This window comes from Aquarana catesbeiana, linkage group LG02 (genome assembly GCF_042186555.1).
Source record: "Aquarana catesbeiana isolate 2022-GZ linkage group LG02, ASM4218655v1, whole genome shotgun sequence".
NCBI classification, from domain to species: Eukaryota; Metazoa; Chordata; class Amphibia; order Anura; family Ranidae; genus Aquarana; species Aquarana catesbeiana.
This window is the reverse complement of record NC_133325.1, coordinates 685716871-685743376: the sequence shown is the minus strand read 5'-3', so window position 1 is coordinate 685743376 and position 26506 is coordinate 685716871. Positions and strand designations below refer to the sequence as shown.

Sequence of the window (26506 nt, the reverse complement as noted above, 5' to 3'; positions counted from 1 at the left end):
TAAAACTCCATCTGGGCGATGATTCCACCATCGGACATCCGGCCATTCTTCCCCACGTCCACATACAGGAACTCGTAAGTAGCCGACACCACCGCCAACATCACAATACTATTGAACCCCTTGTAATTATAATAGTACGACCCCGAGTTGGGTGGGGGGACGATGTGGACGTGTTTCCCATCAATTGCCCCTCCGCAGTTAGGAAAGTCCCACCGCTGGGCAAAGTGGGAGGCCACAGCCTGCCATTCCTGTGGCGTGGAAGGAAACTGTTGAGGAAAACAAAAATACATTTATTTTATTCATTTATTAAGGGGAATTTTACAACACCAAAGTATAAGGTACACCTATAATATCCCCCCCCCTCTCATGGGCCATTTCTAACATTATAGGGGGGGGATCTTGGACAGGTAACCCTCTCCACTTCATTGAGAGATGAATGCCTAAATAATGGGTATTGCTTGGAACAGCCCCTCCTTAGTTACACTATTGGCAGCCCACTGGACAGGTAAGAAGTGTCATAATACAAAGATATAAATACACACTATACACATTTGAGCACATTTGGACATTCTGCTATTACCTATCAAGATAATAATAGTATACAAAAACTTGAAAAAGTACCATTTGAAAGTATACAGGCAGGCCCTTGCACTACATGCTTTGGGGAATTAATCCATAAATCCACAAAAGAGGTGGGTATAGTGTGTATGGGTTTGGCAAAGTCAGCTGATAGAGGATTGAGGATAGATAGAGAATTGGGATCAGCTGACTTAGCAGTTGGGGGGGGGGGGGGGAGGGTTCAAAATGATTTGGGGACACCACAAAAAAAAAGCCTCTAGCACTCTATCTGAATTTAAAGCACAAATCACATTTCTAAACATTTTAGGGGGTGTTTGGAGTAAAGCACTACTATGGAGCTGATAAAATACATTGTTACGTGACTACATGAGGTGAATATAGGGGCAGGAGAGCATGCTGGGGAGGTAAGTGAAGGCAAATATGTATGAAGGACGTAAAAAAATTACATAAAATTCCAGCATGAATGAGGACAAAGGGGACATTCACAGCATATTACAATCATGGCAATTAGGGAATGAGGAAAGAAATACAATACATTAGCAAACATTATATACAATAAAATGTGATATTAAAGGATAAAAATCTTACCTTCATATACTCCTTCTGCAGGACCTGGATGATGGCAGAACAGGTCTCTGGGATAATGATTCCCAGAGCCTGGGGGGAGATGCCTGTCGAGAACTTCAAGTCCTGCAGACTTCTCCCCGTCGCCAAGTACCGCAGGGTAGCGACGAGCCTCTGCTCCAGAGTGATGCCTGCTGATATAGGGGGTCAGCGAAGCCAACAAATGGTGAAATACGGGGTCCGTCATCCTGAGAAAGTTCCTGAAATCATCAGGATTGTTCTCACGGATCTCACGGAGCAAAGGCATATGACAGAACTGGTCACGCTGAAGCAACCAATTCTTGGTCCATGAACTCCTCCCCACCCTGTTCATGGACTGGACTTGTGTCAAGGTCAGGACCCCAACACCAAGCCCCCGCACAGCACAAACTCTACGAGGAGTACGTATACGCAACATGGCTAGAAAACGGTCGGCTGCTCAGAACGAAGTAACAAAACGCACTGAAGGACAGCAAGGCCTGTGAAGAGCGACCTGAAAAACAGCAACGAGCGGACAAGATCGCACAGAAAACTCTAATACGAACTGACTGCACGCACTGAAGAGCAGATACAAACCCACAAGCACAAACTGAACCGCAGAAAACAATCTGAAAGCCACGAGTCTGGAAAAAGCGCGAATCGTCTCTCACCAAACTTTTACTAATACGAAATTAGCAAAAGGAGCCCAAAGGGTGCCGCGCTTGGTTCTGAACTGGCCTTTTCTAGTCTCGTCATACGTGGTGTACGTCACCGCGTTTTTGGCGATCGGAAATTCCGACAACTTTGTGCGACCGTGTGTACGCAAAACAAGTTTGAGCCAACATCCGTCGGAAAAAATCCTAGGATTTTGTTGTCGGAATGTCCAATCAATGTCCGACCGTGTGTACGGGGCATAAGACTAAAGCTAAATTGAAATTTGACTTCAAAATTAACACTGGTCTGTAGTGCATGTTCATACCTCAATGCCATAATAAATAACATATTCGATTTTTCACTCCAGCAGTATATAATGAGTTTGGAAATTGTAGAGAAATGTTAACTAATGCATTACAATTAATTACACCCATTAGATTTTAGACGACTAAAATGAGTTTTAGTCGACTAAAATGTACTGGAGATTTTAGTAAGACTAAAACGTAGAACATTTTAGTCGACTAAAATGTACTGGGGATTTAGTCGACTAAATACGACTAAAACTAAAACAATTGCAGAAGACTAAAATGGGACTAAAACTAAAATGCCATTTTAGTCCTAAGACTAAAACTAAATCCAAATTTGCTGCCAAAATTAACACTGCCGAACAGAACATCTTTGGGATGAATTCAAGCGGAGACTGCGAGCCAGGCCATCTCGTCCAGCATCAGTTCCTCACCTCACAAATGCGCTTCTGGAAGAATGGTCACACATTCCCATAGACACACTCCTAAACCTTGTGGACAGCCTTCCCAGAAGAGTTGAAGCTGTTATAGCTGCAAAGGGTGGTCCAACTCAATATTGAACCCTAAGGACTAAGATGCCATTATAATTCATGTGTGTGTAAAGGCAGGTGTCCAAATACTTTTGGTAATATAGCGTGTGTGTGTATATATATATATATATACATACATACATACATATATATATATATATATATATATATATATATATATATATATATATATATATATTGCATAAGGGTCCTGACACTGCACTGGGCTTAAAGGGGCATCATAGGCTATATGCATTTTGTTTGGATGCAAAAGTGATTAAAGTTCATCAGGATTATTTGAGGATGCACTTATAATCTCACCTTCGGTAAGGTACTTAGAGCGGCTGATACATATATATATATAATATGCACGGGAGATTTGATACTAGGTTTAAAGAGATGTACTTATAGATGAAGTTATGTGAGTAATATGATTTTGCAGTTGATGAAATAAGTTGTTACAGTATCACACTAATGTGAGTTTTTTTTTTTCATTTTTTGGAGTTTCCAAAACACCATATTGTGATGAGGAGGGAAAGAATCCGTCTGGAGGAGAAGTTGAGACAACAAACGACAGACTCATGCAAATATTATGAAAGGCTTTATTTGAGATACATGAGGGTAAGGGTACGTATATATGAACACATTTGGATTTGATGGGGCTTTTTTTTTTGTAAGCACAGTATAAACGCATGGTATTTATTGATGGTATCAGACATACTACACCGTATATAGTATTTTTTCTTTCAAGATTTTTCACAGACGGGAGGGTAACATCACATAGAAGCTTCATCAGAGGGGACATCACTGGAGTTGCTTGACCCATTTTGGACTTGGGAATGTTATAAATCCTTTAGAAGGACACTTTTTGAAATGGGACTTTAAGGGTACATTTTGTTTATTTAGTTTTAATGAGCGCTGTTTTTATTTATAAAGATACCAGAAAGTCCAGTCAGTGACGAGCGAGTAAGCTTATATAGTGACAGGCACTTGGGTGAAATTTGAGTATGCAAGCTGACCGCAGAAAGGCAAAGCAGTTACACAAGTAGTACTTCAATTGCGCAGTGCATACACACCCCCTGCTAGCCCTAGCTTAACCCAGCCAAGCACAAGTCCACAAGGGGACTTGTTGCTTAGAGTCCTCCTGCTAGGCAGCAAATTACATGTAATATATAGGTCTTACCGTGCTCCTGAAGCATGATTAAATCACTGTCATCTGCCTTCTATAGCCAGATAGTGCAGCTCTTGGTGTGCCTCAGTCTAACTCTCTATCATCTCAAGAATCCCGCTGTTGATGAAGTTCGAATGTTGGGGCGTGTCTACATGACGTCCCGTGATGCACCAATGACGTCAACGCATTTCACTAATGTGCAAGCATAGCTTTGTTAGGACAACGTGTATCTGTCAATTTGTCCCCTTATATTGGTAAAGATTATAGCCATAGCCGCCTGTTGCACATCTCCTTAAGTGACACTGTTGTAACTTCATCCTAAAATCTAACAGATTCCCATTCACTAACGTAAACAATTACTATGGCACTTCAATTCCCTCATGTCCCTCAAGGATCTCACCCAATAAAAGGTCACTAAACATTTGTGGCAGATCAAAAAGTGTAACGACTACACATTTTAAAAAATCAAAAAGAAAATATGAGGTGCTTAAATAAGCCTGCCTACATCTATTATAATGTTTAATCCAAGAGAAGATGTCAACGACTGGGAGAAACCGCCTGACACTATTGTCTATTTCACTCCACCAAAAAGATCTGAAGGTTCATCTCAGTATTCAGGCCAAAAGGAACCAGCGATCTCAACGTATAAATCCACCATTTTTTTTTCTAAACAGCACTGTTTTGAAGTCTCCTCTTCTTGGTGATAATTTTAGGGCATAAATACCCTTGATCTTCATGCCACCCAGATTAACTTTGTGAAATATACAGAAGTGTTTAGCCAGAGGCTTTTCGGGGTTTTTCTCCTTGATTTCCCTCATATGCTCACCGACCCGTATTTTAAGCTGTCTTTTGGTCTTACCAATGTAGATCTTATCACATGAGCAAGTGAGCATATACAGTATATCACCCGAGACGTGGAACAATTAATGAGATCTTTTATCTGGTACCTCTTTTCTTTCCCAGAATCCGTGAATACATTGGTCCGCTCAACGAACGGGGACATTTGACACTTTCCACAGTGGAATATCCCTTTTGTTTTTGGATATTCTGAAAGCCATTCATTTGTCGGTACCTTTGTAAACTCAGAATGGATTAAAATGTCATCCAGATTCTGTTCCCCCTTGAGTTACCATTTTAGGGGTCTGGCCGACTATCTGTGCGAGTCATGGTCTATTTGTGAGGATTCCCCAATGTTTTTTATGTATCCCCCTTACTTTCCCTCACTGAGCCCTGAAGCGGTCATTAATCTAACTGGACCTGGGGTACTATCTTCCTTCTTTTGGTCCTTACTCTGCAGAAGGCTCATTCGGTCATAAGGAGCTACTCTGTGTTTTGCCCTGCGTAGCTGTCTATGTGGAGGAATTGGCCCCCTGGAATTCTTGGGCCTCTTGGAGGACTCTCTTTCTTCTCCACTACGGCTCCGGACCACTGTCCCTCTTTTACCAGAGGGGTGGATCCAAAAAAAAACACCAAAATTAGAGAACCTGGAAAGGCATTAACTCTTACCCTTCCGTGCGGGGCAGAATCTAGCTAGCTTAATTTCAACCCGCTTACATGTAACCAATCAGCCATCAGAATAAAATTGCTGCAAGTGTTAGATTCATCCATCTATGCTGTTTAACATGGATGGGGGAATCTACGGATTTCGCTTTTTTATGTGTATGGCCAGCTTCAGAAGCAGGTAAAAGGGCTTTCCATTTCATATGTTAGCCAATATATTATACTATATACTTTGCTTATCATTCTGTAAACATTCTGAAAACATCATTGGTGTTTAGAAAATAAAGTATTGTGTAACGCGTTTTTAAGTAACATAGTCTCACAAAAGTAATCCATGGATGGAATAACAATGTCTTAAGAGCTAAACTATCTATCTCACTGGGAAGCTCAGTGTACAACTGCTTCTCCTCCCCCAGCATTTATTCAGCTGAGCACAAAGGGAATATGATCACTTATAAAAAAGAGAGGGAGAGAGGGAGAGAGGGAGAGAGAGAGAGAGAGAGAGAGATTTTTATATCTATACACAAATGTTTTGCTTTTCATTTCTATTTTAAACTGAATTGGTTGTTTTACAAGGTGATCGTTTACAATCACTTTAAGGCCTAGAATCATACCTCCCAACTTTTTGAGATAGCTATTAGCAAAAGTATGTAGGCATAATATACACTCCCTGCCAAGGCCCCTTAAAGGAGAATTTTACAAAAAAATGATAAATTAAACCCACAAGTGCTTTTTTTTACCACTACTATTCCTTTATACAGGCTTTTGAAATTTACATATGCAGCAATTTAGAAATTAGATGAAAGGTTTAGCACTGGGCAACACTTTTTGAAAGATAAAAAGTGCATTTTATACACAACTATATAGATCAGATCAAAATGAGGAACAAATGAATAGGAAAGAGGGACAGAGGGACTTTGTTCCAAATCAGGGACAGTCCCTCAAAATCAGGGACAGTTGGGAGCTATGCTAAAAAAAAGAAGGGGAGGAGGTTTATGGTGGATTGAAAAAATAACCACTATTCACACAGTACTTCATAGATGCCCACATGTGTGGGTGTTCAAATATGGTGTTCCTAGATACCCCCCGGTAGCTCCTGGAGTCCCCCTTCCCCTTCATTTAACCATTGGGTCCAGCTTTTGATTGAAAATGTGAACAAAGGACACAATTAATGAATACTCCTTGCAGGTGCGTATTGACAACTCATGGGGCCCCCGGGCAATAGAAGATCATGGGGCCCCCTGTGTCCCCGCCTACACTCAAGCCACACCAACACTAAGCCCCACCTACACATTGCACTGTCCACATTACATGCGTTTGTCGCAGAATGTCTCTACACTACGTTTTACATAAACGTTTTGTCTGACAAAGCATGCGAGCCGTGTGAAACGCGTCACCCGTGTCCCCCTTCTCATGTACCATTGTGTGCTGATGTTTTTACTTTTCCAATAAATCCTAACTGCATCATGTATAGTAGTGCAGTCATCCTCCGTTTCTTCACATAAGTTTCTTTTGCAGTGACAGGGTGTGCACCCCTACCTACGGGCTGTTAAACTTGGAGCCCTGCTTACACACCTGGAGCAGCTGAATTCGCTTGTAGGTAACATTTAAAGATGGAAGTTTACTTCCTCTTTGACATACATCTGTAAATGTGTATTTATTTTGCAAGCATAACAATGTCCCTATAGGAAATGTTTTTACTAGCCCTTTATTGAGTTCTTGAAGCATGTTTTACATATAGCACTTTTTTTTAGAGGTTTCTTGTGTTTTTTATATTCATTCTTTTGTACTGAATAAAATCAATTGTGTTTTTTCGACATTTTTGCAACCTTAAAAGTCCCATTTATTTAGCTTTATGTTTATTCAGGATGAGGTATGCCCTTTAAGGTTGAGTTGGTGGCAGTCCTTATGGCTTCTTTTTTCCTTGACATTAGTCTCTCACAATTTACTGTACAACAGAGCTCAGGCTGCCAGAGAATGAAGCAGCACACAAAGCTAGTCAGTTGTGTTGCAATGCTCCTATACTCACAAGGCGCATGCTGATAGAAGAGCAGAGAGATGAGTTCATTGCTGTGCTCTATCTTGACAAGGTGGAGGTGCACGAAACATGTTGTCATAGTCCATCCCTCCAGTGGCTTCCTCTTTGTTTTTCCAGTGTTTTGTAAAGGAAGTGACGTTCCGTCGCCACCATCTTGCTACACCCCGCACTCGTCCGCACTAAGGATACACTGAGAAGGGGGCAAGCGGACAGCTTGTTACATCCACCGGAGTTTTGAATTTCACACTTATTTTTAAAAGTAAACGTTGCTTATAAGGTGAAATTTATTTAGAATTTAGAAATCGGACGGAAGGTTTCGATCCCAGTGGCATGGATAGCACTGGACATCACAAGCTCCTACTTTTCCCACTAGCTCTTCAGCACAGCCCGGCTACACAACATCATTGCAGGTGCCTGTCAAAGCTGAGGAATTATCCCGGAACATCTGCATCTGTGGGCAAGTAGGCTGGTTTTAGCCATTGGTTGAATATACATCTGTTTGGAGCATTTTGGTTTGCGTAGCCGTTTTGTACAATTTTTTGACTGTTTTTATGGTTATCCTATGATTTCCTAGGTAAAATAAAACTGTGTTTATCGACTCTGTGGAAGTCTGGTAATTACAAGACTGACTCACACACCCAGAGAATTTATATATCCAGGATATCACAGCCTGTTTCTAAGCATTTTTAAGTAATTATTGTTGCTTTTCTAATGTAGTTATTAAGAGGATGCATTATAAATATGTTTAATGTTTATGGCCATGATGGGATTTCCTGGCACCACAGTCATCTCAGACATATTCTATGTAAAAAATTCTTCAATAAATAATAAATAAAATTTTTTTTGGCATGTAGAAAATGGTACCACAAAATAAAAATAAACATAAGAAGTAATCAAAATGATCCCTCTCTCCCTGCACTCATAGACCAATAATCATGTCTATTACTAAAATAATGATAGCTGCTACTATACATAAAAAAATAAATAATCACAAATATGTTACAATGAATTATAACATTAGCAGCACTGGAAAAATTCACATTTACAATTGTCACAATGGTGCATGATAAAATGTCCCAAACACCATCAAAACAAATGTCCATTACTGAAGTTCATATAGGGTATAGATCCAATCTTTAGATCCCATCATCACATCACCTGTGTAAACTCCCCTATGGTAATCAAATCAACAGATGAACCAAGAATCTGTGACTGTATTGATCGTTTCTTTATATCAGAAAATGCATCCTTCCATCTCCATCAGCTCCACAACTTTCTACATCTGACCACCAGCTCAGCACAGATACTGCAGCCAACACACCAACACACCAACACAGATACCACAAAATAAATTCATAAAGTTTACTATATGTAGCCAGGGGCGTATCATGAAATGAGTGGGCCCGTGTGCATTGCAAAAAAACCGCGTCGCATATCGCGCCGTGGCGAAATGTGGCTTAAATTGCATTACATATCGGGCGTGGCTTAAAGGAGGTGTAATTAATTAGAGTCTGAGATGACTTACGTAGTGCAGAATGCAGTAATGTTAATTGGGAATGTACAATGCGGAGTGTACGGCGGTGGGTAATATGTGCCGGAGAGGAGTGCGGAGTGTACGGCGATGAGTAGTTTGTGCAGGAGAGGAGTGCGGAGTGTACGGCGATGAGTAGTATGTGCAGGAGAGGAGTGCGGAGTGTACGGTGGTGAGTAGTATGTGCAGGAGAGGAGTGCAGAGTGTACTACGGTGGGTATTATGTGCAGAAGAGGAGTATGGAGTGTGTGGTGGTGGGTACCATGTGCAGGAGAGGAGTGCGGAGTGTATGAAGGTGGGTAGTATGTGCAGGAGAGCAGTGCAGAGTGTATGGAGGTGGGTAGTGTGTGCAGGAGAGGAGTGTACGGCGGTGAGTAGTATGTGCAGGAGAGGAGTGTGAAGTGTATGGTGGTGAGTAGTATGTGTAGGAGAGGAGTGCGGAGTGTACGGCGGTGAGTAGTATGTGCAGGAGAGGAGTGCGGAGTGTACGGTGGTGAGTAGTATGTGCAGGAGAGGAGTGTACAGTGTATGGCGGTGGGTATTATGTGCAGGAGAAGAGTATGGAGTGTGTGGTGGTGGGTATCATGTGCAGGAGAGGAGTGCGGAGTGTATGAAGGTGGATATAATGTGCACGTGAAGAGTGTGGAGTGTACAGCTGTGGGTAGTATGTGCAGGATGGTGTCAGTAGGGCAGTGGAAAGTGTCAGTAGTTATTTCTTTTTATTTTTTATTATTATTTTTTTACAATTTTTTTTTTGTATTTTTTTTTTTTTTTTTGTATTTTTTCAAAATGCTTTTTTGGGGGCCTGTGGATGGTGTCAGTAGGGCAGTGGACAGTGTCAGTAGAGCAATGGACAGTGTCAGAATTTTTTTTATTTTTAAGATTTTTTTTACTATTTATTTTTGTATTTTTATGTTTTTCACAATGATTGGGGGGGTGGGGGGGTGGACAGTGTCAGTAGGGCAGTGGACAGTATTATTTTTAAAAATGTTGTTGTTTATTTATTTATTTAATTTTTTTTAGATTTCTTTCACACTGCTTTTCACACTGCTGACATCATCCATTGCAGTGGACGGCGTCAGTAGGACAGTGGATAGTGTCAGTAGGGCAGTGGATGGTGTCAGTAGTTTTTTATTTTTTTACAATTTAATTTATTTTTCATTTTTTTCACAATGCTTTTTTTTTGGGGGGGGGGGGGGTTGGGGCAGTGGACAGTGTTGGTAGGGCAGGGGGTAGTGGTGTCGGTAGTTTTTTTATTTTATATTTTTTTTACAATTTTATTTTTATAATTTTTTTAATATATATTGCATTTTTTTAAATCAGCCCTGTTGATGGGCTTTGGTGAGATATCAGGCGTCTAAACAGACCCCTGACATCTCCCCTTTGAGACAGAGAAAGGGACTGAGGACAGAGATTCCCCAGTCCCTTTCCCAGCATTGAAAATGAATAAACAGGAGACAGCAGCTCCCGTTCATTCATAAACTGCTCAGTTATCAGAGGACACAGGAGCGATCACTCACTGTGTCCAATTCAGAAAAGAAAGGGGTCGGGAAATTACATATTTTCTGGCCCCTTCCTCCGCTCTCCATCCTGACACATCCCCTCCCAGCCAGCAGGAGAGGCGAGGAGGGACCCACACTGCACACATGCCCTGGTTCACAGCCAGGAATGATCTGTGCGGGGGGAGAGACAGCTGTGAGCACCGATCTCCCTGCATGGCTTTTCAACTAACAGCGGCTTCTCCTTCTCTTCCTCCTGCGCCTGAAAAGCCATGCAGGGAGATCAGTGCATGCAGCTGTCCCTCCCACCACACCGATCATTCCCTGCTGTTCCCTGAGTCCTCCTTCAGCCCCCCTCGTGTCCTCCTCCTCTGCCCCCCTGTGTGCTCCTCTGGCCCCCTGTCCTCCCCCCCCCCGTGTCCTCCTCTGCCCCATGTCCTCTTTTGGTCCCGTGTCTTCCTCCTCCGCCCCCTCATCCCCCCAACCAACGGAGGAGGCAAGGAGGGAAGCCGGCTGCGGGCGGTGAGGGGGGCGGAGGAGGAAGACACTGAACCAGAAGAGCACTTGGGGCGGAGGTGGCCGGAAAGGAGGACAGGGGGCCAGAGGAGCACACAGCGGGCAGAGGAGGAGGACACGAGGGGGGCCTCTTCTCTTGTAGAACTGCTCCAAGCTAAACCGCCTGCAGGTACTACCAGCCCACCCAGCTGCTCCGCAGATCTCCCAGGACAGGGGGATAAAAGGGTTAAGCACAGTAAATTTAAAATCAATGGGTAGTGCTGCGCTCCAAGTGATAATAAACAAGTATAAATAAAGTGCTAAGTGACTACTATGAAGTGCTAAGTGTTCAGAATGATAGACTCCAAAGTATTCAAATACATACACTTTAAAAGACACAATATAAATACAAAATAATAGTAGACAATCTAAAGTGCTGAGTACTCAAAATTATATGAGTGATAAACTTCCAATGTGCGATATAGGTGAATATCGTACAAAGGAATAGCATCCAAATCAATGCTATCCTAAACAGAATAAAGTGCTAGTGCCAAAAAAAAAGGGGGTAAGTCCAAAGAGAGCATAAATCTTCAAACAGATGTTGGTGGATGCAGTGCAGAAAATAAAATGCTGGATTCCAACTGACACTCTGGGGTTAATTTACTAAAGGCCAATAGGCTGTGCACTTTGCAAAGGGCAATGGCACTCTGCAAGTGCAGTTGCTCCAGAGCTTAGTAAATGAGGTAAAGCTTCACAAAGCAAGGTATTGCAAAGAATACTCAATCACATGCAAGGAAAATAGAAAAACAGCATTTTTGCTTGTACATGATTGGATGATGGAAGTCGGCAAAGCTTCAGCTCATTTACTAAGCTCTGGAGCAACTGCTCTTGCAGAGTGCAACTGCACTTTGCAAAGTGCACAGTCTATTTACCTTTAGTAAATTAACCCCTCTGTGTTGTAGGGATGGTGTGAATTAGTGATTTTTTCTGCAGTCACACCTCAGGGTGCAATGGCTCCTTACCTTACTGCTGTAAGGTAACAGTGTAAAATAGTAAGAGGTTATCCAGAATTCCGGAGTTCTGCAGTAGGTCCCTAAGAATTTCTTATAAATGGCAATATCTATGGAGCCTGGTGTCCTGGTGGATGCCTCTCATTAGAATATATATCTCCTTTATATAAATCAGTAGCAGTAGAAGTCCTTCCAGATGTACACATCATTAATATAGAGAAAGAGAATGGGGGACCCCAATAGTAAAGTATGTAAAAACTAGGTATTTATTCGATTACAGCCAAGATAGGTACTCACATAAAAGCAGGTGAACAGAGTAAAAAACAAAACGAGCAGCAAGATCAAGGCCTGACGTCACTTCCGATGCCTGTCTATTCCGACGCGTATTGTCACGATCACATGACGTCCCTGGTGAAGTCACGTGATTGTGACGATACGCTTTGGAATAGACAGGCACTGGAAGTGACATCAGGCCACGAGTTTGCTGCTCGTTTTGTTTTTTACTCTATTTACCTGCTTTTATGTGAGTACCTATCTTGGCTGTAATCAAATAAATACCTAGTTTTTACATACTTCACTATTGGGGTCCCCCGTTCTCTTTCTCTATATTATTGTGTACATCTGGAAGGATTTCTACCGCTACTTATTTATATAAAGGAGATATATTCTAATGAGAAGCATCCACCAGGACACCAGGCTCCATAGATATTTCCATCTATAAGAAATTCTTAGGGACCTACTAGTGTAACTTGGACCCTGCTGGCTATACATATTATATGTACCTAGTTAAAGTACAGCAAGAATAGGTCCATCAAAATCATCCTAAAGGAACCTGCCACAAATAAATAGAATGGCAGAGACTTCTTAGAGTCAACAGTAGACTGTAAATAGACTTCTACCATAGTGCAGGCTTTAGACATACCTGGTCTTCTCTCGAGCCCCTATTGGTGGGGCTCAAATTGTGCAGCAGGCACTCTGCTAGAGGGAGTACTTATCATTAGACCAGTTTGTGATTGTGGTGACGCAACATGACAAAAGACGATTGCTGCTTTGAAACTTTGGCCAATTTTTTCTTTGTACACATTTGGTTACTGAAATAAATCAGGGGACTAATTGGAATCTTTAATTTAGATTCGCAGGAGCATCTGTTCATCAGTTATACCTTGGCAAAAAGGGTATTTGTTTCACTTTTTAAAGTGGTTATAAAGCCTAAACAGTTTTCACCCCCCCTTTTTACCCACCTAAGCCCTCATTCAATCCAGCACTGTGCGCTTCCTAAAAGACATCCACGTGGGGGTGGTGAACTACCAGTCCCAGCGAGCCAAACCACTGTCTGAACAACAAAAACACGGAAGGAGAGAGTGCCAGCACCTGCCTAACGAAGCTCTTTCATGTGAAAGTTGAACTTGGCATGCCCTGATTCTCCCTTTGGCTCCAGAATGCTGCTAATTACATTGAAGGAGATGGACCAAAGCAAGACCTGTAAGTAACTTTAGATGCTGGTACCGCTGAATCTACTAATCATTCTGAACATCCTTATATGACGCGGCTTAAAAATCTGGTTGGAGTTGAGCGGTGGAGATTAAGTGATAAGATCCAAGGCGCATTATCTCCACATATGTGGTGAGTGCATTCCCAAAGGGGAGATCATCTCACGTGGTGAATTGTTTGGTGGGAGGTGTTTCTTCACGATCAAAACATCTAACATATGTCATCCATTGCTGAATCACATTGCTATATATGAACAGTATATTGAAACTTGCCATCATTGAATATTTGAGAAGGAGCGCTGCTGCAATATTATAAGGGACTCTGTCACTTTGAGTGTTTATTTTATTGTTTTTACTATGTATCATGTTTTTTAGTGGCTGCTAAAGTATAAATTATTGTTTTATTATTGTTTTTTATGCTACATATCTACCTCATTTGCTACATTCAGGGTGATGAGCGGTGCTTTTTTTAGGAGGGCCATATAAAGCATTCACATATACTAAGACTTCTACCATAGTGTAGGCTCTAGACATACCTGGTCTTCTCTCGAGCCCCTATTGGTGGGGCTCAAATTGTGCAGCAGGCACTCTGCTAGAGGGAGTACTTATCATTAGACCAGTTTGTGATTGTGGTGATGCAACATGACAAAAGACGATTGCTGCTTTGAAACTTTGGCCAATTTTTTCTTTGTACACGTTTGGTTACTGAAATAAATCAGGAGACTAATTGGAATCTTTAATTTAGATTGGCAAGAGCATCTGTTCATCAGTTACACCTTGGCAAAAAGGGTTTTCGTTTCACTTTTTAAAGTGGTTATAAAGCCTAAACAGATTTCACCCCCCCTTTTTACCCACCTACTGTAAGCCCTCATTCAATCCAGCACTGTGCACTTCTGCAGCTCTTCTCTCCCCTTACTCCCTGGTCTCGCTGGCTTTGCTGAGCCAATGGCTCCCTCTGCTGTCAATCAAAGCCAGTGATGAGGGAACGGGCCGGAGCCGAGTCCTGCTGTCCCTGTCAATAGACACAGACAGCAAGGCTTGGGAGCAAGCCCACACAAGTGTCCCCATAGAAAGTGGGTTTCTATGGGTGCACTCACCAGAGAGGAGATGCCAGGAGAGCAATTAGTAATGGCATTAGAAAACAGCACCAGCATAATAATCAATACTCCCCTGTAAACAGAAGGCTATATCCACTTTAGGATTCACTCTATAGGAAAGGCAGCGATAAAAGTTAAGACTTTCTAAAGAGGTACATCTTACTATGGACAATAGGCAGTTCTTGTCAATCGGCTATCTATGTGAGCAGTTTTTAGCCCTAGTTCTTCAGCCAGCTAGCATTTGGGTCTTTATGGTGGAGCACATGAGTACAGCCCCAGTAAAGTTTGCATGCAATAAATAATGCTGCCATTTTGATGACCATTCCCCTTGTGCTCAGTCTCTGCTAGCAGAAACAGGTTAATGGCAGCAGTGTCCTCTCACCAGTCCCAATGATACAGGGGTCCCGCTATTCAGATGTCAGCTCACTTCTGGATCTGCCTGGAACAAATCTGGTCAGGCTGCTGAGGCACATGGCTGCAGACTTGTAGCAGGTTGATGTGCACACAGGTGCAGAGATATGCACACCTCAGTATCCTCAAGCCAAAGAGGAAATCCCAAATCTCTATGTATTCAGTCTGTAAAATACAGCTCTCTTTATCTGTTTCTCTTTATACCAGGCTCACATTGGAAATTATAGTCCGATAGTCTCTTAACTGCCATAGTAAAGTTTATTTCCTGAACTTCATCTCCCATGATTTAATGCTGCCCACCAGCAAGTCTTATGAGCTCCTTCTGCTTGTCAGCTGTACCTGATGAATGGAGGCAAGGTAGTGTTAATCCATTTCAACTGAAGTCCATTGTGAGACACAGAAATCACTGCAGCACACTGTAAATTAAACCAGATTCCCAGCACCAGAAAACCAGTGCAGGCTTATGCTCATATTCATGTGTGTGCATCGCTCACATGCTCATACTTCTAGGCAAAGAGGCAATAGATCATCCTGCTCGCATTCATGCGTGCACTTACACACGTACATACCAATTAATGTGCACACTTGGCAACCCAGTGGCCTATTTTTATTTTTTTTAACAGAAATGTTTATTGAACAAATCGCAATACAAAACACATGCCAACAAGCATACTCCAATCGCATGACAAAATTATTGACTGTGAGGTTTATCAGATTTAAGGGGATTAACCCTTGATTATACCATACAAAATATAATGCCAACCAATAGAAACTGTACGAAGGAAATATGTATCTCAGGCAGCAGTACTTAGCACACTAACCCTTGGTAGCTAGCACTTACTATAAAAGTTAAATTTGAGAGAGAGAGGGAGAGAGAGGGAGAGAGAGGGAGAGGGAGAGGGAGGGAGAGGGAGAGGGAGAGGGAGAGGGAGAGGGGGAGAGAGAGAGAGAGAGAGAGAGAGATTGAGGAGGGGGGGGGGGGGGGGAAGGAGGAGAGATGGAGGGAGAGGGATAAGAGGCAAGGAAAAACCCAAAGCACCCAAGGTTTGTACTCAAAGCTATAGGAGTCTACAGTGCCTTGCAAAAGTATTCACCCCCCTTGGCATTTTTCATGTTTTGTTGCCTCACAACCTGGAATTAACATGGATCGTTTGAGGATTTGCATCATTTAATTTACAGAACATGCCCACAACTTTGAAGATGTTTTTTTTTTTTTTATTGTGAAGCAAACAACAAATAGGACAAAATAACAAAAAAAGTCAATGTGCATAACCATTCATCCTCCTAAAGTCAGTACTTTGTAGAGCCACCTTTTGTAGCTAACACAGCTCCAAGTCGCTTTAGATAAGTCTATTTGAGCTTGCCACATCTTACCACTGGGATTTTTGCCCTTTCCTCCTTGCAAAATTGCTCCAGCTCCTTCAAGTTGGATGGTTTGCGCTTGTGAACAGCAATCTTTAAGTCTGACCACATAATTTCTATTGGATTGAGGTCTGGGCTTTGACTAGGCCATTCCAACAAATTTACATGTTTCCCCCTTAAACCACTTAAGTGTTGTTATAGCAGTGTGTTTGGGGTCATTGTCCTGCTGGAAGGTGAACCCCCGTCCTAGCCAGGGCCATCTTAATAGCATCATGGGCCCCTGGGCAAAGTAATGCTCTGGGGCCCCTACAATGGAAACAGCTCATATAAACAGACATCAAGTAGGCACCTTTTGGGTGGAGCTCCGCTTTAACTACATGAACAATCATTCTGTACTGCAAAGAAACAGTGGGAAAATACTACATATATAAAGTAATAAAGCTGTCCTGTGCATACAATATATTTGCTAGAATGATGCTCAGGACAGTTGTAACAAGTATATTATATCCCCCCCAGCACTCTGAACCCTCTGCACCCTAGATATCCCCCCAGCACTGTGACCCCTCTTCACCCGAAATATCCCCACAGCACCGTGATCCCTCTCTGCACCCCAGATATTCCCCCAGCACTCGGATCCCTCTCTGCACCCCACATATCCCCCCAGCACTCTTACCCCTCTACACCCCAGATATGCCCCCAGGACTCTGATCCTTCTCTGCACCCCACACATCCCTCCATCCCTCCAGCACTCTGACCCCTCTACACCCCAAATATCCCCCCAGCACTCTGATCACTCTCTGCACCCCACATATGCCCCCAGCACTCTGACCCCTATAAACCCCAGATATCCCCCCAGCACTCTGATCCCTCTTTGCACCCCACATATCCCCCGAGCACTCTGACCCCTCTACACCCCAAATATCCCCCCAGCACTCTGATCCCTCTCTGAACGCCTACATATCCCCCCAGCACTCTGACCCCTCTACACACCAGATATCCCCCCAGCACTCTGATCCCTCTTTGCACCCTAGATATTCGCCCAGCACTGTTATCATATACCATAAGATACCCCTTGTATTGTCACCCCACTACATCCCTGATACCCCCTACACTGTAGCCTCTCTACATCCCTGAACACTATAGCCACCCAAGATACCCCAAGCATTGCTACCCCCTATACACCCCAGATCCCTCCTCAGCATTGTTTTCCCCCATACACCCTTGATATCCCCCAGCACCATTATTCCATCCATGTAGTACCCCCTTTTCCAGTGGAGATACAGTGCATGTGAACTTTTGGCTATGTGCCTACCTCCAGCACTGGACTCACCTATACCAATCAAATCATGCAGGCAGAAGGAGGGGTGGAGGAGGGAGCATCCCTCCGGGCATTCCAAGCCCTTTGGTGCAAACAGTGCTGGACAGCTGGGCTCACCATGACACCATCCACAATGCCACTTCCACAGGCGGGCTCTCAGTGCTGCCGACTCAGCAGCTCCCACTCCAGCTCCTACCCAGCGGCCTCCAAGTCCTGAGCATTCAAGCTGCGTGGGGCGGGTCAGAGCATCACTGGCGCTCTGGCCCCGCCCCTCCCTGCTGGCTGTCAAATAGGTATCGTTCTGCACAGTACGGTGCACCCAAGGTTTGTACTCAAAGCTATAGGAGTCTACAGTGCCTTGCAAAAGTATTCACCCCCCTTGGCATTTTTCATGTTTTGTTGCCTCACAACCTGGAATTAACATGGATTGTTTGAGGATTTGCATCATTTAATTTACAGAACATGCCCACAACTTTGAAGATGTTTTTTTTTTTTTTTATTGTGAAGCAAACAACAAATAGGACAAAATAACAAAAAAAGTCAATGTGCATAACCATTCATCCTCCTAAAGTCAGTACTTTGTAGAGCCACCTTTTGTAGCTAACACAGCTCCAAGTCGCTTTAGATAAGTCTATTTGAGCTTGCCACATCTTACCACTGGGATTTTTGCCCTTTCCTCCTTGCAAAATTGCTCCAGCTCCTTCAAGTTGGATGGTTTGCGCTTGTGAACAGCAATCTTTAAGTCTGACCACATAATTTCTATTGGATTGAGGTCTGGGCTTTGACTAGGCCATTCCAACAAATTTACATGTTTCCCCCTTAAACCACTTAAGTGTTGTTATAGCAGTGTGTTTGGGGTCATTGTCCTGCTGGAAGGTGAACCCCCATCCTAGCCAGGGCCATCTTAATAGCATCATGGGCCCCTGGGCAAAGTAATGCTCTGGGGCCCCTACAATGGAAACAGCTCATATAAACAGACATCAAGTAGGCACCTTTTGGGTGGAGCTCCGCTTTAACTACATGAACAATCATTCTGTACTGCAAAGAAACAGTGGGAAAATACTACATATATAAAGTAATAAAGCTGTCCTGTGCATACAATATATTTGCTAGAATGATGCTCAGGACAGTTGTAACAAGTATATTATATCCCCCCCAGCACTCTGAACCCTCTGCACCCTAGATATCCCCCCAGCACTGTGACCCCTCTTCACCCGAAATATCCCCACAGCACCGTGATCCCTCTCTGCACCCCAGATATTCCCCCAGCACTCGGATCTCTCTCTGCACCCCACATATCCCCCCAGCACTCTTACCCCTCTACACCCCAGATATGCCCCCAGCACTCTGATCCTTCTCTGCACCCCACACATCCCTCCATCCCTCCAGCACTCTGACCCCTCTACACCCCAAATATCCCCCCAGCACTCTGATCACTCTCTGCACCCCACATATGCCCCCAGCACTCTGACCCCTATAAACCCCAGATATCCCCCCAGCACTCTGATCCCTCTTTGCACCCCACATATCCCCCGAGCACTCTGACCCCTCTACACCCCAAATATCCCCCCAGCACTCTGATCCCTCTCTGAACGCCTACATATCCCCCCAGCACTCTGACCCCTCTACACACCAGATATCCCCCCAGCACTCTGATCCCTCTTTGCACCCTAGATATTCGCCCAGCACTGTTATCATATACCATAAGATACCCCTTGTATTGTCACCCCACTACATCCCTGATACCCCCTACACTGTAGCCTCTCTACATCCCTGAACACTATAGCCACCCAAGATACCCCAAGCATTGCTACCCCCTATACACCCCAGATCCCTCCTCAGCATTGTTTTCCCCCATACACCCTTGATATCCCCCAGCACCATTATTCCATCCATGTAGTACCCCCTTTTCCAGTGCATGTGAACTTTTGGCTATGTGCCTACCTCCAGCACTGGACTCACCTATACCAATCAAATCATGCAGGCAGAAGGAGGGGTGGAGGAGGGAGCATCCCTCCGGGCATTCCAAGCCCTTTGGTGCAAACAGTGCTGGACAGCTGGGCTCACCATGACACCATCCACAATGCCACTTCCACAGGCGGGCTCACAGTGCTGCCGACTCAGCAGCTCCCACTCCAGCTCCTACCCAGCGGCCTCCAAGTCCTGAGCATTCAAGCTGCGTGGGGCGGGTCAGAGCATCACTGGCGCTCTGGCCCCGCCCCTCCCTGCTGGCTGTCAAATAGGTATCGTTCTGCACAGTACGGTGCACCACTGGCAGCCTGTCTCCCCTGTTTATCCATCACTCTCAGTGCTATCATGGGGCCCTCAATTTCTGGGCAGTGTGGGCTCAAGGAGCAGCTTTTTGGGGGAAAGTGCAGGGGCCCCCCATGCAGCTGGGGCCTCTGGGCAATGCCCAGGTGTGTCCTCTCATTAAGATGGCCCTGTATATATATATATATATTGTAATGATAATATGCCATCATGTTATCTGAATGTATATGAAAGAATCAATGTGCTATCTTGCATTTGACCACTTTACCAGCTATGTGTCACGTGCTTCATTTAAAGTTCCAAACCTATTCCTTTTAAATTTCAGGTTCAGGGATGGAGGCGTATGGCTATAGAATGTCACAGGCCTCATTTAAATTCCCAAAACCCCCTTAATACCCACTTTGTGTACTGTGGGGGAGGTGCTCTTACTAGGTGTTGGTGAAGGCATGGGATCCTAACATGATATAAAGGACTGTTATACTGATGAGCAGAGCACCTTGTGTTGTGTTGAGCTGCCCATGAAGACAAAATCTGTCATTATTCTTACGTTTTTTTGCTGAATAAAGCCATTTAAGTTGACTGAACTGTCTCCCAGCTGCCCGTTAACCCCTCAGATCCCGACAATAAATACACGTGATCCGGAGCAGAGGTGCTGCCCTGTAGCATGAAAACTCCTATAAGGCTGACCTTAAGTGGTTAAAGCACCATGACACTTATAACTGTGCCCTGGACCATTGCTGTGATTACCATGTAGACTATTAATAAAAGTGCCCTGTGAAGAGTGTTTAAACTATCTTGTGAAAGTAAAAGGTTGAATGACTGGTAATCAGTGTCACAAGAATTAGTAAAGTTATTGAATAAGGACACAAATCTGGAACTATATCCATACTAGACCAGGTGATTGCTATAGGGCCCACTGACATGGTGTCGGATCTGATTTGTCCAATCCTGTTTGGTCATCTCTTAATTGGTTTCTGCATGGTGCTGCTCTTTGAAGTATTGTATTTGTTTCAGGGGTTTCTACTTTATTTATAGATTCATCTCAACTTTTTGGACTTCTTAATAGCTAACCCACAAGGGGATCTAATTTCATAAAAGCCTTCCCTTGAGTCTTGCACAGTTGTACAGGCTCCTCTCCTGTACTGAAATTCTTTACTCTGATTGTACTGCATACTGTGAGAAGCACACTGTGACCTTCTCACAGTGTGCATTAGAAACTGCATAATTCAAAAAAATATTGTGCTGTGCTTTTTAAATCACAATCTACTATGTAAGTCCATTCAAAATGTGCAAATCGTGCACATAATTCATAAAGAAATGCATAAAAGTCCACCACTTATAATTCATAAATCCATCGGTGACCTCTTGTGAATCCCAGCACCAAATAGAAAACACCAGCCTCTTACCGGAACACAAGACCCCAAATTATAGGAGATCTGTGTGGCGTTAGAGATCAGCCAAATGCACTGTCCTGTACAGACCAAATGATTCCCATTTGTCCCATTCCCCACAGGCCTCTCCAGCAGGAATGTATCACAATAAAACTGCTTATACGATTTATTTATTATAGAGAAAAGGTACTCCCGTTATGCAAAGTAATACAGCGCAGTATACAAATGAACCACTAGGGGGTCCGACGGCGTGATGAAGTCAGCACTAGCCCCGCCCTAAGGTGTTTCATCATAGGAGACGTTCTTAAGGGGAGCAGCTGCAACCTGTCAGACAGAGCGCACCTCATTTTCTGGCTGGAAAATGTCGATCATCATTTAGCACTTTCCTCCCCAGTCCATCCTTTTCACTCATTGGATCTTAGTTTTTCCAATCAGCGTCACATGTGGGTGTTACATATGGTGGTCTGCATGCAAATGCAGGCTCCCTAGGTAAACCCACTCCTCCAGACTGACACTCGCCCATGTGGCATTTCAATATTTGCATAACTCGTCCCAAAAGCCAGCCCACTGCTCGCATCAGTGCTGAGGGCTCTTGAGAGGAGTACTGAGGCAGGGTGCTGTGAGGTCTTCAGGAAGCTATGTATAGTACCCAGCTGGCCCCTCCCACCAGCCATGATCTACCTGTATTCAATAGAGAAGCACAGAGACCCAGTAATGATATGACTTGGTCTGAAATAAGGAATGTTATTAAAACAGAAAGATTTGATCTAAAAAACGCATTTGTATGTTGAAAAGGAGGGTAAAAAAAAATCAGGTTTACTGCTTTGCGTTAACATACCTGAAATCTTCCATAATACAAGAGTAAGGTGTTTTTCATAGCTACTTCTTTTACAGTAGATAATCTTCTTCAAAGTCTATCACTTTCGTGGCCACCGGAACAAAGGTTGGGAAAATCTCTGCAATCAGAACACAGACAACAAATAAAAAACTACGAATCAAACCCCTCCCTCTATAAAGAAATGAAAAAAAAAGGCACCCCAGTCTAAAATGTAAAATATGTAAATGTTACTTATCTATGGGAAACCTGAGCCTGGGATGATGCACACAACCTCATGTGATAAGGAATTATAAATACAATTTTGATGCACATTCATAGCATGAATGTTCTGTAACCCAAAAGTGTTATAACCAGACACAGCCAGGCAACTAGTATTTTTCATAAGGACGCCAGTACTCTTGGTTCCCATACTTTTCATAAAAAAGAACTTCTAATGCCACATACACACGATCGGAATTTCTGTCAGAAAAAACTTGGATGGTTTTTCCAACGGAATTCCGCTCAAGCTTGCCTTGCATACACACGGTCACACAAAAGTTCTCTGAACTTACGACCGTCAAGAACGCGGTGACGTACAACACTACGACGAGCCAAGAAAATGAAGTGCAATGCTTCCGAGCATGCGTCAAATTGCTTCCGAGCATGCGTGATTTTTTGCGCGTCCGAATTGCATACAGACAAACTTATTTTCGGATAGGAACTTTTCCCGACCGAAAAATAGAGAACATGCTCCCAATCTTTTGCTGGCTGGAATTCCGCCAGCAAAAGACCAATGGAGCATACACACGGTCACATTTTGCGACAAAACGCTCTCATCTGAGTTTTGCTGGCAGCATTTACGATCGTGTGTACACAGCATAAAAGGTTTAGTATTTATACAAGGGTGCCATCTAGTGGAACATATTGTGTATGACAGCTATTGAAAAAATTCAAAATAATATCTTCTTGCGAACACAATAGCACTGGACAATATGTACTATATTTGAAGCAGCATTAAAATAGGACTATTGTCAATGAGTTTTTTTTTTAATCCAGCACTGCCTATGCACTTTCAGAAACCACCCATTTACAGAAAATACACTTTAAACCCTAATGGTGGACATACACGCTTTGATAAATTATACATTTCTTTTTTGATTGATCTCCTTTAATAGGAATAACCAATCTATAGATGACAACCCATTCAATCAATATAATACATTTGGGGAAGTGGATTTCAATCAAAAGGATACAATTTTAATAGATCATAAATGCAATAAAATGCATTTCTATTTCCATCACGTAATCCCATAACCTGATTGGTCACAATAGTAGAGTGGGAGCGGTTTAGATCCCGCTGACAAGTCTCTATCACTGTCTGGGTCCCCATTGTGAAGACTTACCCCTCACATCCTCTGGGGTCAGAAGAACAAGAAGTGAGCAGAATTTCTCCTATAGCTACCCAGACAGCAATAAATTAGGGGATAAGGAGAATATACTGTACGCACAGTGGCCAATGTGAATTGCAGAGTCTCTTTTTCCAGGGATGAATGCTTTAGGGAACTACTAGGATTCCCCCAAATGGTTAAAAGGGAACTCATCCTGAGAGAAATATGAAGGTGTACATTGCTAACTGACCTCTGAAAATGCTAGACTCCTGGCTGGCTCTGGTTTCCATGCTTTCTGCATTACCGCATGTTTATTAAAAAATTCTGTTCTTACTTGATCCCAATCAGTGATGGAGAATGAACAGAAACCAATGGATCAGGATAACAGCCAGGCAACTAGTATATTCAGAAAGAGACATCAGTAGTCACAGTCTCTGTATTCTCCCAGTACAGGTTTCCCATAATAAACAATCCAGGGGACTTTACAAGATGACCCCACTACCCTCATAGCAAACAAACACTGTCATTTCTTCACACTTCACATGAAAAAAAACTGAACCTCTGATTGCTTGCTATTGGCAACATGTATGTATACTTTTTCTAGAGAACATAGGGCCCTATACATGAGATGTCAGCTAAAAAGGTAAAACAACCTTGTTGCTATAGCAACCATTTTGTTTACATACCTGAGCTGTAAAAATATTTTAGAAAGAAATAAAAAAGAGCCTCCTGCTGTCTATATTACAGCTCAGGTTTGTAAACATGTACACAAACTTGTTGCTATGGCAACAGGGTTGTTTACCTTTTTAGAAGATATCTTATATATAGGGCTTTGGGCACTACAGGCAGCACAGTGATGTAGTGGGTAGCATTCTTGCCTAGTAGGAAAAGTCAACCAGGTTGCTGGTTCAGATCCCAACCATGACACTACCTGTCTGGAGTTTTTGCATGTTCTCCCTGTGCCTGCGTGGGTTTCCTCCGTGTACTCCGGTTTCCTCCCACACTCCAAAGACATGCTATTGGGTTAATTCAGGGTACTGACTAATCTTTTGCTTTTTTGATTGATCTCCTTTAATAGGAATAACCAATCTATAGATGACAACCCATTCAATCAATATAATACATTTGGTTCATTTTGCTTCATCTAAAAAGCCTATAAAGTCCAATAATTCAAAGCTCTCCAAACAACGCCATTTTTGCACACTGATTGCTTGCTATTGCCAACATGTTTCTACACTTGTCCTTTACACTTCCAAGGGAACATAGCACCTAATAACAGGAAATGTCTCATAATGATACAACAGCCCTGTTTACTATGGAAACCAATCAGCTTCCTTATGTCTTTTCAATCCTGCCTGTAAAATAGACAGCTGGAGGTTCAGTGCTTGCTATGGGCAACACTAAATTCTGCCATTAATACAAATATTGTGACAAGCTCATCAAGTACATGACCTTGAACTGACATCAGATTCATTAGAAAGCAGAACAGAGCTTTATTCAGGGAAGAGGTTGAAGTAATTCCATGTAACCAGCGACACAAGCAGCTCCCAAGACACCATAGTGTGGCTGGAACCAGAGGATTCATGGCTCCAGGGCTTTCTAGATTTCTCCATACTCAACTTATCCATTCAGTATATCACAATTCATGAAATACCACTCAGATTTTTCTTTACACCCATTCCTTTTATTAATGTTCGAAGTCCTGAGAAGCCAGCAGAGTGCCGCCATATACCTCTGTAACACACTCCACTCCGCTTTATAAAGATTTATTTTTGTAAAGCAGCAGTATGGCTTTTTAAAAGGACACACCACAGCTTTAGAAATCCATCCATTAGAATATTTATTTGATGAATATACATTATAAAAGGGATTATATATAAAGTCTAAATTCAATATCCAATTAAAAAAATTGAAAAAATCTAATTTCTTTATACAATTTAGGCCAATATGTATTCTGCTATATATTTTTGGTAAAAAGATCACAATAAGTATATATTGATTGGAAACTATGGAATATTTTTATTTTTTTACTAGTAATGGCAGCGATCAGTGACTTATAACAGGACTGCGATATTGTGGTGGACATTCTGACATTCTGGATATTTTTTGGGGACCAGTGAAACTAATGCAGTGATCAGTGCTAAAAATATGCACTGTCACTGTACTAATGGCTGGGAATGGGTTAACATCATAGGTGATCAAAGGGTTAACTGTGTGCCTAGTCTGTGTTTCTGTGTGCGGTCTTTTCTCTTAGGACATTGCACACCACATGTGGGTTCAACAGAAATTGCCATTGGGGGTTTGCATGTGTGTACCTCGGTTTTCCACGTGCCACTGCCACAGCTCCCAGGACAGACACATCCCTGGCAGCCCTCAATTTGAAACACTGCATGCTGAATCTGAAGATGACTTATATGCACCTTGCACCATGCTGAATCTGAAGATGACTTATACGCACCTTGCACTCGCTCCTGAAAAAGAAGTGGAGTGAATTCCACAAAACGCAAAAGTTTTTAGGTGCATTATAATCATGTATTTACAGCTTAGAATGAATTATATGAACATTTTGCAATCATTATTGATTTTAATATTTTATGATGTGGATTACAAGCCAGCCCACAACAATACCTTATACTGCAATGTGTTATTCATGACATCTCTGTGTGTATATATATATATATATATATATATATATATATATATATATATATATATATATATCTATATCTATATAGCTATATACAGGGCTGTCTTAATAGCATCACGGGCCCCTGGGCAAAGTAATGCTCTGGGGCCCCTACAATGGAGACAGCTCAGGTAAACAGACATCAAGTAGGTACCTTTTGGGTGGAGCTCCGCTTTAACTGCATGAACAATCATTCTGTACTGCAAAGAAACAGTGGGAAAATACTACATACATAAAGTAACAAAGCTGTACTGTGCATATAATATATTTGCTAGAATGATGCTCAGGACAGTTGTAACAAGTATATTATATCCCCCCAGCACTCTGAACCCTCTACACACTAGATATCCCCCCCAGCACTGTGACCCCTCTACACCCCAG

General features: G+C 42.7%; 2 long non-coding RNA genes across 7 annotated transcripts in view; one reads left to right on the top strand and one right to left on the bottom strand.

The window, feature by feature from the left end:
• LOC141129033 (uncharacterized) overlaps positions 1-22186 on the bottom strand; it is a 98135-nt gene extending 75949 nt beyond the window's left edge. Inside the window, exon 1 of the long non-coding RNA XR_012241762.1 lies at positions 22073-22186. This is a non-coding gene — a long non-coding RNA (uncharacterized lncRNA). The remainder of the gene's footprint in view (positions 1-22072) is intronic.
• LOC141129032 (uncharacterized) overlaps positions 1-26506 on the top strand; it is a 58412-nt gene that overhangs the window by 13728 nt on the left and 18178 nt on the right. Inside the window, exons 4-6 of one of the 6 annotated variants that reach the window (XR_012241758.1) lie at positions 3155-3277; positions 6840-6917; positions 7477-7957. This is a non-coding gene — a long non-coding RNA (uncharacterized lncRNA). Of the gene's footprint in view, positions 1-3154; positions 3278-6839; positions 6918-7476; positions 7958-26506 lie in introns of those variants that run through there. The other 5 variants (XR_012241756.1, XR_012241761.1, XR_012241759.1 and 2 more) reach the window with 5 other exon arrangements.